The 8,384-nt window shown below is 39.2% G+C and overlaps 1 pseudogene; it reads right to left on the bottom strand.

Moving 5' to 3' along the window:
- Positions 1–7,080: 7,080 nt before the first annotated feature.
- Positions 7,081–8,017, bottom strand: LOC126079149 (olfactory receptor 52B4-like; annotated as a pseudogene).
- Between the last annotated feature and the right edge of the window lie 367 nt (positions 8,018–8,384).

Raw genomic sequence — 8,384 nt, 5'->3', positions numbered from 1 at the left:
GGAGGGAATATTCCATGTGGCAGAGTTCCTGCCTGGTACAAACAATTAACATGTGGAGGTTCAAGTCCATTGAGAAGCACCTTAGAAGAAAGGCCTGGCAGTCTTCTTCCAAAAAAACTCAGCCATAGAAAACCCTATGGAGGCCAGTTCTACTCTGACACACATGGGGTTGCTATGAGTCAGAAGTGACATGATGACAGCTAGCTTGGTTTTTATTCCATGCAACAATGAACAGAAGTGGACATCTTTGGTAAGTGCCTGACATGTACTGGGGGAGTGACTTTGAGAGAATCCTTTAATCTTTCTGAGCATCAGATTTCTCATATGTGAAATGAGTATTATGTTATATATTTCAAAGCATTTTTGTGAAAGTATCCACTAAGGTCCTTAGATGAGTGCCTGGCCATTGGGGAGGGTTTAATAAATGAGATATAACTAAAAACACTGCACTGAAAATCAAGAGACAGTAGCCCAGCTCCGGCCCTGCTGTCAGTTCTCTCCATAACTCCAGGTTAAGTCATTTTCCTTTCCTGGACCTGATTTCTTCATTTGTAAAACAGCGTGGGTGGGAAGTGGACTAAATAACATGGATACTCCAAACTTTAGCCGTAAATGTATCACCTTTATACTTTCTGCTACTTCTGTGAACAGCCTAAATGATTTTAACATATTATTCTTCCTTAAATTGTCTCACTTTTTTAGTCTAAGTTTAGTTTAAAAGGAAATTTGTCCTAAACAATAATAGCCAAGAAATTATGTGTTGATATACTGTCGTCATGTGCCATCGAGTCAGTTTTGACTCATAGTGATGTAGAACCACCCCATAGGGCTTCTTGGCTGTAATCTTTATGAAATCAGATTGCCAGGTGAGCTGTCCATGGAGCTGCTGGATGGGTTTGCTTTTGGTTAGTAGCCAAGTGCTTAACTGTTGCACCACCAGGGCTCCTTGTTGATATGTTACTTATATTTTATTCTAATTTATTTCATACCAAAAATAATAATAACTGCAAGCTCTTGAATAGCACATATTACATGCCAGGCATATCTTTATGTCAATGCAATGAGGTGGGTGCTACTATTATCCCCATTTCATAGATGAGGACAGTAAGGCACAGAGACATTAAGAGTCTTAATGAAAGACTAAAGCTAAATAACTTGACCAAGTCCACCCAAATAGTAAGAGGTAGAGCTAAGATTAAAATACATACATAGCTATTTTTTAAAAATTCATCAGTGCCTGATCCCACTGATAGTTTACTAGCTATGTGATCTCAATGAAATTACGCTGTTCCATCATCCTTAAGACTAAAGTTTAGGAGACATCGAATTAGATCATCTGTAATTAGATGATTACACGAATTAGATAATCCTTCCAGCTCTAGAATGCCATAGATCTTAGTTTCAAATAGTTACTAAGCTAAAAGCTGTGAATTACACTCCAGTTTCCACTTTGACCACCGGAATGTGATATACAGTGCATCTCAGAAGGAAAAATCGTAACTGAATTGATTACCCAATTTCACTGAATTTTACCCACTTCCTCTATCCCTGGCTATGCAGTGGTTAAGCAATGGCTATTAACTAAAAGGTCAGCAGTTTGAACCCAGAAGCCCACTCCACTGGAGAAAGATGTGGGGTCTGCTTCTGTAAAAATTTACAGTCCTGGAAACCCTATGGGGCAGTCTACTATGTCCTGTAGGGTCACTATGAGTCTTGAATCAACTCAAGGACAACGGGTTTTGGTTACTGAGCACACACCATATGTTCCAGGCATGGCTTCTTGAGGACCTATGGCCTACTTGGAGGGAGACAAACAATTCAGCAATAATATCTATCTATATAATAGAGACAGTGTAAAGAAAGAGTAAACACAAGGAGCTGTGGAAACATAGACAACTCCCTGAAAACTAAGAAATGGTTTCCTAAAGGTGCCATCCTTAGTTGAACCTTGAAGAACAAATAAGACTTTGCCAAGTGTCTTAGTTTTCTAGTGCTTCTGTGACAGAAATACTACAAGTGGATGATTTTAACAAAGAGAAATTTATTCTCTCACAGTTTAGAAGGCTAGAAATGCAAATTCAGGGTGCCAGCTGTAGGGGAAGGCTTTCTTTCTCTATCAGCTCTGGGGGAAGGTCCTTGTTATCAATCTTCCCCTGGCCTTGGAGATTCTCAGCACAGAGACCCTGGGTCCAAAGGATGCACTTCCCTGCTGGGTCTTCTTTCTTGGTGGCATGAGGTCTCCCTGTCTCTCTGCTCACTTCTATTTTTATATCTCAAAAGAGATTGCCTCAAGATACAACCTAATCTTGTAGATTGAGTTCTGCCTCATTAACGTAAGTGCCTCTAATCCCACTTCATTAACATCGCAGAGGTAGGATTTACAACACAAAGGAAAATCACATCAGATGGCAAAATGGTGGATAATCACACAATATTGCGAATCATGGCCTTGCCAAAATGACACACATTTTTCGGGGACACAATTAAACCCATAACACCAAATAAAGAAATGTGAGGAAGGAAGAACGTGATCGAAGTCAAAGATATCTGAAAGGAGATAGACTAACCTTGAGTCAAACACATAAATGCCAGTACTGCTTGGGACAGAGGTCAGTAAACTACTGCCTATGGGCCAAAGCCTGACTGCTGTCTGCTTCTGTAAATAAAATGTTATTGGAATACAGCCATACCCATTCATTTACATATTGTCTATGCCTGTTTGGCAGGGGGCATAGTTGAGTAGTTGGAACAAGAGACTATTTTCGAAGCCTGAAATATTCACTCTGGCCGGTTTGCCAACCCTTGCTTTACAATAATCTTTTCATGCAGCTTATTATTTACAAAGACTTCAGAAGGAAAAGCAATTTTTCCAAGGTCACAGAAGAAGTGAGTTAAGGAAGTCTAGAAGCAAGTTGTCTTGCCTCTCTCTCATTCCATTCCACTAATACTTCCACTGTGTCACCTAGCTTCTGCAGAAACATTTTTTTTCTATCCTCCCTGACTCTGACTGCAGAGGATGGAAAATTCCAAAACATAACCTCTTTAGTGTGAACAAATGATGAAGGCAATCCATCATTGTTTCCCATGTCCTTCGTCAATAAACTCAGTGTTTCCCCCACCTCCTCTATCCCCACACTCAGAACCCTAATGTTTATGCCCATAGGCAGAAGGGTCCAGTCTATCCTGGTACCAACCTCATGACTGTCTTCACCCCAAACTGTCCGTCACAGCCATCAGGAACCCCAGTCTGAAGCAGTGCCCCTACCTCAATCTCAGGGTGTTCCCACAACCAGTAGCCTGTGTGCTGTGGCCAGTGGACCAGGTTGAAGGAGAAACTATGGGGCAAATTTTTCTTTTCCTGATCATCGTCAAGGACCATGGACTTGGACTTACTCTTTTGACTTTCTTCTCCCCTGCGATCGTCTCTCCTGTCAGTAACATAACTGTTAAACCCTTAACTTTTCCTACCTAGATGCCTAGAGCCTACTGCAAAAAGTATGCTTGAGAAGCTCCATGAGCTTGGGCCAGAAGAGGGACTGGAGAGAGGTTTTCAAGGGGAGAGGTCAGGGTAAAGAATGAGAATGTGGTTAGGGACCCTAAGCAAGGCCCCAGATCTTGCTCCATCTGAACTTCAACCATGACTCCTAGAAGATATAGAAGCACTTTCGAAGCTGGGATCCTATAGATTCTCTCACCCATTCATTTATTCATTCACCACCCATTCAACCAACGTGTATTAAGTGCTATGTTGAAGATACCATGATAAAATGTTAAACAAAATCAAGTCCAGTTAAAAGTATTTATGTTGTTTTGTATATAAAACTAATGTTGATTCCACCGTCTAGGGATTTTCAGTGGTAGCATTTTCGTTAATAACTTAACAAGCTTTTTTCTGCCCTATTTTTTTTTTATTATTTATATAGAGGTTTTTCTATAGTTGAGTTTGGTATGTTTGAGTCCATTTTTGCAGCTCTTGTGCCAATCCTTCTTTGTGAGAATTTCCTCATTTTCTTTTTTTTTAATTTTATTTGGTTGTTATGGTTTAGAATATACACAGCAAAACATACACCAATTCAACGGTTTCTACATGTACAATTCAGTGACGTTGATTGCGTTCTTTGAGTCATGTAACCATTCTGACTCTCTTTTTCTGAGTTGTTTCTCCCCCATTAAGCTAAACTCACTGCCCCCTAAGATTCCTACTTAATCTTTTGAGTTGCTGTTGTCACTTCAATTCCACATAGATATAGATCTTAAAAAAGCATAATGCTCAACGCAGGCATTTTTTACTAGTTAAGCTAAACTATTTATTTTTAAGAAGACTTCAGGGGATATTTCTGGTTTATGTTTTAAAGATTATCTCAGGGCAATAGTTTTGGGGGTTCATCCAGCCCTCACGGCCCCAGAAAGCCTGCATTCCATTGCAATTCTGTTCTACATTTTCCCACTTTTGATCAGGATTCTTCTTCAGAATCTTTGATGAAAATGTTCAGTAGTAGTATCTGGGCACCATCTAGTTCTTCTGGCCTCATGGCAAAGGAGGCAGTTGTTCATGGAGGCAATTAGCCACATATTCCATATCCTCCTCCTATTCCTAACTTTCCTTCTTCCTCTGTTGCTCTAGGCAAATAGAGACCAGTTGTCATGCCTTGGGTGGCATCGTGCAAGCTTTAAAGACCCCAGGCACTACACAATGAACTAGGAGGTAGAACAGAAACATTAAACACATTATTAGGCCAATTAACTGAATTTCCTTCATTTTCATTGGCCCTCGACTTTCCCAAACATGATGTCCTTTTCTAGCAATTAGTCTTTGCTGATGGTGTGTCCAACGTAAGTGAGTCAAAGTCACATCATCCTTGCTTCTAAGGAACATTCTGAATGTATTTCTTCTCCAAACATACCAAATATCCTGAAGGTGTTACAGAACCAGGAAACATCACATTCTGTTAGACATAAGGTTGCCATGAGTCAGAACCAACTCGACAGCAACTAACAAGATCAACAACATATCATTAAGATCATACTGTAATGTAGCATGCTTTTATTTATTTAATTTGTAGAAATTGTCCATGGTAATAAATGTCCTGCTCCAGTCTAACACACATAGTTAAAAAAAATCCTTTGCCATCAAGTCGATTCCAACTCATAATGACCCTATAGGACAGAGTAGAACTGCTCCACAGGGTTTCCAAGGCTGTAAATCTTGGCAGAAGCAGGCTGCCACATCTTTCTCCCTCAGAGTGACTCATGGGTTTCAACCACCAACCTTGCCGTTAGCAGCTGAGCACTTAACCACTGTACCACCAGGGCTTCTTAACACACATAGTTAATAAGTACTCTATAAAAATTTCCTGAAAAAAAAATGGGTAACTAAATATTCCACCTTGGGGATATACCACAAGGACCATTGGTCATTGAAATTTATCTTCTTTATTTCGCTTAGCTTGTTTATTCATCAACATACATTTTGAAATATTAAATATTAAAAATAAATACCATAAGAAGAACTAGAAGAAAACTAAAGTAAATAATAATTAAATCATACATCGAAGAAAATCCTCAAAGTTTAAAACAGCAAAACTCACAAAGGAAAAGACTGATAGCTTTGAAAATATTTGTTATATTCTCTTAAATAAAACAAAAGCTGAACAACAAACCAAAGAAAATTCTAGAAATTTTAAATCCTGAGAAAATAATGGCAATAAATATTACTCCCTTGGGGAAGTTATGTATTATCTCTGAACCTCAAATTCCATGTCTGTAAAATGAGAATAAAAACAATGGATCTGATATGAAGATTAAATGAGATTAGGTACATAAAAAGCTTTGCCCATGTCCAACAAATGGTTGTTACTGTTAATCCACAAAGAAATACAATATCCAATAAACCCGTTGCAGTTGCCATCAAGTCGATTCTTACTTAGCAACCTTGTAGGAGAGAATAGAACTGCCCTGTAAGTTTTCCAGTGAGTGGCTGGTGGATTCAAACTGCCGACTTTTTGGTTAGCAGCTATAGCACTTAACCACTGGGCCATCGGGGCTCCAATATCCAATAAGCACAGTGAAATCTGGTCAATATATCTGTTTATGAAATAAATTCAAACTGAAGGAAAATGAGAAAGTGATTTTTACCTTATCACATGGAAATTTTTTTTTGATGGAGCTATTACTAAACGCTAATAAGAGAACTGTAAGTTTGGCACTTTTATGCATTTCTGACAGGAGTAAAAATTCGTAGTAACTTTTCTAGATGCAATTTTCCAGTGGGCAGGGGAAGCCTAAAATTTTCATACCCCTGACCTTCTTAAAGTAATTCTGCTTAAGGTAAAGATCATGCAAAACGTAATTCCTTTCTCCCCCAAAGAGGCAAATCTTATGCACAAAAGTGTCCCTAGCACAATATTTATATCATTAATGATTAAAAAACTTAAATATTAAAAACTGAAAGAATGAGTATCACCTCAATCAGGTGATCACGGTTAACATCAATAGTGATAAACAAGGTTAGATTATCCAATAAGCAAGGTAAGCACAGGCTTACTTGTGCTTACTTACTAATCTGTAGTAAACAGCCTTACATGGGATTCACCACATCTTTCAAATGGTTTCTGGAAAGGAGGTCTGAAAACAGATCACTAACAGTATCTGTACCATGTTGAGGGAGATGATTTTGAGAAATAACAAACCAAAAGTAAAGAGGAGCACCACTCCCCATGTTCTCTTAACACCCATCATACCTTCAGAAAGCATATGAAAGTTTTAAGTGGGTGTCCAGAGATATGGTTAGACATCCCAAGGCTTCACATAACTCAAAGCAGAAAACTTAATAATTACCTGAACAAAACTCAGGATTACATTGACTATACTCAAAACTCGGTTGTTTATAGAGTTAGACATGACTCCTACTTTCAGATTATTAGAGAGGCAAGTCCCACAACCTCAGGTAAGTTGCTCCAAAGGTCCAGAAGTCAAACAGCTATTTTTCCTAGTGACTCAGTTTTTATTTTTCTGTTCAGTTACCAAAATATAACTCATGGAGGGCCAAAATTTCTGAGAAATCGTCTCTGCCATCCCCAGTCATTTCTGCTTTGGAAAAAAAACATAGACCACTTGGTCTCATATCTGCTTAGTCTTGACCCCGTAAATGATGGGATTCAGCATAGGTGGAGCAAGCATGGTGACATTGACCAGCAAGATGTGGACATGTGGTATGTGGTGTCCAAAGCGCTGTGTGAGACCTGAGAAGATTCCAGGCACATAAAAGAAAATAACGACACAGACATGGGAGCCGCATGTTTTGAGAGCTTTGTTGCGAGCATCTTGGGAAGGAATGTGAAAGACACCATGGAGAATCAGAACATAGGAAACAAAAATGAGGACAACATCTAAGATCATTGTGGACATTAAGAAAAAAACCCATACCAGATATTTATGTGGATGTCATCACAGGCATACTTGGCCAAGCCAATGTGTTCACAGAATGTATGTGGAAGGATGTTATGCAAAAAGTCAGCCTCTTCAGAAGAAATATCATGGGAAAAATTGTACAATGTGCTCTCAAAAAAACAGCCACCCCAATTTTCCCAATCAGGGAGTGGGTAAGAATCGAAGTATATCTCAGTGGGTAACATATTGCAATGTAGCGGCCAAATGCCATAATCAGCAAGATGCCTGACTCAGAGCTGAAGGAGGAATGCTGGAAGTAGAGCTCGGCAATGCAGCCGTTAAGAGAAATTTCTCTATAATTGCACCAGAAAATGGCCAATGCCTTGGGCTCTGTGGAGGTAGCAAAGACAATGTCAGCTCCAGCCAGCATACAGAGGAAAAGGTACATAGGTTCATGGAGGCTGCTCTTGGTGAGGATAATGAAAATGAGCAGACCATTCCCAAGGAGAACGAAGACATAGGAGATGAAGAAGGGGATGGAAATCCACATGTGTAAGTCTTCTCGGCCTGGAATGCCCAGCAGATAGAAGACCCTATGGTTAACACCAGTGTAGTTGAAGCCAGCCATTCCTGAGACAGACTAATGTGGCCTTTATCTTTCTACTAATAGACACAAAGAGAAATACAGATTATATGTAAATATTTCCTTTGGGCTTTCTGGTTAAATATATCAGATGACATACCGGCATTTACCAACATTTCTTCACAATACCCCACTAAGACGTCAGTAAGAGAATAAAAACAGCATGAACATAGAAAGAAAAAGAGAGAACAGTAGCACAGTAGAAATAGTAACGACACATTTAAAGCAGTTGGATGAATACTGACTAAGGAAAAAACAAACCCATTGCCGTTGAATAAGCAGATGGAATAAAACTAATAACTTCTAGATGAAGACAGGAATCAAGGTGATTTTCACTGCAGAACCCAGATAG

The sequence above is a fragment of the Elephas maximus genome, chromosome 7 (genome assembly GCF_024166365.1).
Source record: "Elephas maximus indicus isolate mEleMax1 chromosome 7, mEleMax1 primary haplotype, whole genome shotgun sequence".
NCBI lineage: Eukaryota > Metazoa > Chordata > Mammalia > Proboscidea > Elephantidae > Elephas > Elephas maximus.
The sequence above is the reverse complement of the archived record's forward strand: the minus strand, read 5'-3'. Positions and strand labels throughout refer to the sequence as shown.